The sequence below is a fragment of the Sturnira hondurensis genome, unplaced genomic scaffold (genome assembly GCF_014824575.4).
Source record: "Sturnira hondurensis isolate 20B ecotype Veracruz unplaced genomic scaffold, ASM1482457v3 Scaffold0020489, whole genome shotgun sequence".
NCBI lineage: Eukaryota > Metazoa > Chordata > Mammalia > Chiroptera > Phyllostomidae > Sturnira > Sturnira hondurensis.
The window spans coordinates 7233014-7237927 of NW_028093120.1; the positions used below are offsets into that span (position 1 = coordinate 7233014).

The 4914-nt window shown below is 43.5% G+C and overlaps 1 pseudogene; it reads left to right on the plus strand.

Annotated features, from left to right (window-relative positions):
- Positions 1-2536: 2536 nt before the first annotated feature.
- Positions 2537-4412, plus strand: LOC118975718 (40S ribosomal protein S6-like; annotated as a pseudogene).
- The last annotated feature ends 502 nt before the right edge of the window (positions 4413-4914 follow it).

The window sequence follows — 4914 nt, forward strand, 5'->3', positions numbered from 1 at the left end:
CTTTAGACAATGCTGGAGCATCACCCAAACCCCTCCATGAGTGACACGCTCAAGGGGTGGACCCATTGGCACAAGAGCCTCACTGAAACAAGTCCTGCTTTGTGGGGTCGGGTTCTGCACACAGCAGATTCTCTGCTGTAGTTATAGCTAATCCTTGCAAATGATTGGTGTGTGGGTAAATCCCTCCTACCAATGTGCCAAAAGCAGTCAAGGCTCAACTGCAAGAGGACAGTGCACACATGACCCACATAGGGGGCACACCTTAAGCACCCAGATAGGGTGACTTTAGAGGCTGTGCAATGTGTCCTACAAGACACTTATTACATTAGGCCACTTTACCAAGACCAGGAGATGTAGCAGCTCTACCTAATACATAGAAACAAACACAGGGAGGCAGCCACAATGAGGAGACAAAGAAATATATCCCAGATCAAAGAACAAAACAAAACTCCAGAAGAGGGACTAAATAAAATGGAGACAAATAATCCAGCAGATACAGAGTTTAAAACACTGGTTGTAAGGATGCTCAATGATCTCCGTGAAAACTTCAACAAAGAAACAAAGGAAACAAAGTCCTGGTTGGTGTAGCTCAGTGGATTGAGTGCGGGCCTGAGAACCACATGATCATGGTTTGATTCCCAGTCAGGGCACATGCCTGGGTTGCAGGCCAGTTCCCAGCAGGGGACTCATGAGAGGTAACCATACACTGATATTTCTCTCCTTCTCTCCTTCCCTTCTCCTCTAAAAGAAAAATAAATAAAATCTTTAAAAAAAACAGTATTAAAAAAAAGACTTGGTGACTTTGGATTTCTGATTAAGGCAACTGGGTGGTGGTGTAATCACTGAGATAGGGACTGGGTGGCAGGGTAAAGAGTGGGGTGGCGTGAACTAATGGGCTCTGTTTTTAACATCTGGAACTTGATTTCTATTTAGGTACCCAAGGGGAGTTCCAGTAGCTTGTCACATGAGCTACTCTTCTGTAGTGAGGACAGGGTTGGAGATGGAAATTTGAGAGTCACTGGGGATAGATGGCCACTCAAAGAAATTTGGAAAGTGAAATTGAAGAAGAGAAACTCCTTCCATCCTACAAGTGACTCTTTCCTGAGATAAACCTCATCAAGACAAGGAGAGAGAGATCCTGAAGCCCCAGCCTGGATGCCTAGGCCAGCTTCTGATAACAGATGGTGAGGCTGGTGAGCAGTATGGTATTGGAACGTGGCAAAAACAAGTGTGCAAGTGTGACCATGGAATGGTCAACAGAGAGATGTTTTCTCTTAGGGGGTAATCTCTCAGCTACTGCATTATTCCCCAAGTCAGGAATCTACTGCGCTGTAACAGATTTGAATTTAAGCCCAGAAGCACAAGTGTGCAAGAAACATTACATTTTTTGTGACTCATGAATCAACCTAATGGTGACTCCAAGCTGCCATTCCTTTGGGTTGGCAGTAAGGTGAACATGAATCACTCTGGCAGCCTTGGAGCCCCGCCCCGACCATATCTTTTTACCACACCAGTTCCAGAGCTTCTGGAGGCCTTTACTAGTCATGCGTCATCTCTCCAGTCCAGTTACCGCCGATCTGCCCATGTCTGTGTCTGCACAATCCTGACAGGTCTGGCAGTTTCTGGCAGTTTCGCTGACATGTTTCAGACACTGGAATATTTGACAAAGCTCTGAAACCCACTGCCTAGGATGCTGCTGAGATGAACCGTGTACCTCCTCTCTGGAGTCCTGCTGCTTCTCAGGATACTGACTTGGAGCAAAGTCTGGCTCCTGCCTGCTTCTAGACCTGCAGACCTCTTTTCCTTATTACCTCCAAGTAATCTCTGGTCTGGGTGGAAGTTCTTTCCTCTTGTTCTTTCACCATATACTTTCAGTTTGTTAAATCCATAACTTGAAAAACATGTTTCTATTTGCTCCAGGGAAGGGAGAGCTTACTTTGCAAAGATGAGAACAAATATTTGTACTTCTGAGTACCTCAAAGGAAAGGAAGGAAAATAAAAACAGGTCCAGCTATGCATCTAAATAGTGTGAACATGAACATCTTGCCACATATTGGTGGAGAGGAGACTGGCAAGAGTGAGGAAGAACCAGTCCTCTGAGGGACTCGATGAATTAGACAGTCGGTGGGGCAGGGGATGGGGGTGAGCAGTGACTGAAGGTGACATCTTTGGACTTAGGCTTTGTTGATTTTCAGAAGGGGTGGGACAAAAGAGGGGCTGGGCATTGGTGGCTGTGTAGGTAAAACACCCAATCTCCTTCTGTGTTTCTGATTTACTCTCACACTAACACCACATGTACAACATTTCTGACACCAGACGTACTGGGGCGGGGGGTTTCCTACAACAAACAAAACTCTGGGACACCACCTGAATGTCCTCCAGTTTAACTCAATTCAGGACACTACCTACCTAGACATAGGATCAGACCTCACAGATTAAGGGCTCAGTCCCAGGAGAATTTAGTTGCCAATCACAACTATTGGGTCATTAGGTTACTCACCCCTTTTGTCAAAGTTGATACCTATTGGAGGTTCCCATGATCCTCCTCCTTGGATTAGATCATTTGCTAGAACCGCTCACAGAACTCAGGAAAACACTTGTATTTACCAGTGTATTAAAGGATTTGATAAAGGATACAGATGAACTGCCAGATGAAGAGGTGCATGGGGTGAGGACTGGGAGCATCCAAAGCGCAGGAGCTTGCAGCCCTGTGGAGCTGGGGGGCATCACCACTTGGCCTGTGGATGCGTTCAACAAGGAAGCTCCCCCAAACCTCTACTTTCAGGATATTTCTGGAGGCTTCATCATGTAGGCATGATTGATCACTGACTCTAATTCTAGCTCCTCTCCCTTTTCAAGAGAATGGGGGTGTGGTCGAAAATCCCAAGCCTCTAACCATGACTGGGTCTTTCTGGTGACCAGCCCTCATCCAGGAACCTGTCCAGAGTCACCTCATTAGAACAAAGACACTCCTATCAGCCAGTGAATTATAAGGGTTTCAGGAGCTCTGTGTCATGCAGTGCGTCAAAAACCAACTTTAGAACAAAAGGTGCCCCTAGGACTCTTATCATGTAGAAAATTTTAAGGGTTTTAGGAGCAATATGCCTTGAACCAGGGGCAGTGACATACATATTTTCCTGCCTCTAATCAAGATTTCTTTGGAATTCTGTTGGGTTTAAACCGGGTGCAGGGGTCCTTACTCTAATCTGTGTGTTCCAGGGGATGGCTGGTGTTGGAATCAACTAACTTTTATTTAGAAGTTAAGAGGTTACTTGCTTTGTTTCATTTGCTCTTCAAGCAACCCAGTGGGGTGTAAGCACTTCTATTCTGCTGATGGGAACCCTGAAGCTCAGAGCAGCCAGGGGAACTGACCACTGTGAAACAGACAACATGTGGCACCGAATCCATGTCAGTGATTGCAATTGCCCAGCAGTGACACTTTGAGGATGAAAGGGGATGCTATTAAAATAATTGTGCCAGTAAGTGTAAAGTAGAGTGCTCCTGAGCAGACGGGGATGTGTGGGCAACCGGGTATTTCTCTATTTTTACTGACTTAAAAGATAAACAAAAACCAATTGTAGCTCTTTTTTTTTTTTGTGGTGCTTTGGAAGTGGTTGGCTGCTTTAGGGTGAAGCTGAACATCCTTTTCTCAATTACTGGCTGCCAGAAACTCATTGAGGAGGACACTGAACACAGACTTTGTACCTTTTGTGATAAGGTATGGCCACAAAAGTTGCTGCTGATGGTCTGGGTGAAGACTGGGAGGGTTATGGAATTTGAATCAGTGGTGGGAATGACAAACAAGGTTTCCCCATGAAGCAGGGTGTCTTCACCCATGGCTGTTTCTGCTTGCTACCAAATAAGGGGCATTCGGGTTAGAGACCAGGGAGGACTGAAGAAAGAAAGTGAAAATCTCTTTGTAGATCTTCACTTTATGGTTGCTTTATGGATGCCAATCTCAGTGTTCTCAACTTGGTCATTGTAAAAAAAAAAAAAGATGGGTGGGGGAGAGATACTCCTGGACCCACTGATATTACTATACCTTGTTGTCTGGGGTCCCAAAGATCTAGCAGAATCTGCAAACTTTTCAATTTCTCTACAGAAGGTGATGTTCACCAATACGTTGTAAGAAAGCCCCTAAACAAAGAAGGTAAGACACTTAGGACCAAAGCACCCAAAATTCAGTGTCTTGTTATTCCACGCATCCTGCAACACAAAAGTCACATTATTGCTTCAAAGAAACAGCATACTAAGCAAAAGTAAGGACAAGGATGTACAATAAGCTAAACTTCTGGTCAAGAGAATGAAGGAGGCCAGAGAAAATGCTAGGAACATATCCCAGGAGACTTAGGCTGCCTTCTCTGAGAGCTCCTACCTCTAAGACTGAGGTCAGTCAAAACGAGATTTTCTGAGAGTAATAAATAAATAAGATCAGATGTCAAAACAGGAAAAAAGAGCAAATTACAATTTTGATACTCATTACTACTTTTAAAAATTCTCTATTTTATTGATTTGTACACTGGTTTTATTTTCCTTTATTTAGGAAAGAGAAGAAAGATTGGCCAACTCCTTTTATGAGGCCAATTTAACCCTCATACCAAAACTTGGTAAGAGCAGAACAGTGAAAGCAGATTACAGTTCAGTGTCACCTGTGAACACAGAGGCAAGAATCCTAATATGTATTAACAAACTGTATTCAGTAATGACTAAAAGAATATAGCATATTGTGACCAATTATGGTTGCTTAATTCTAAGCAATGCAAATTGAAAGTTTTACATTAGAAAAATATAATAATGTGTTTTCCCATACAAACACACTAAAGAAGGAAGTACTTATGAACATTTCAACAGATGCAGAAAAAGCATTAATTAATGTTCTATACTTATTTATGACTTATGCTAGTAGAAAACTAG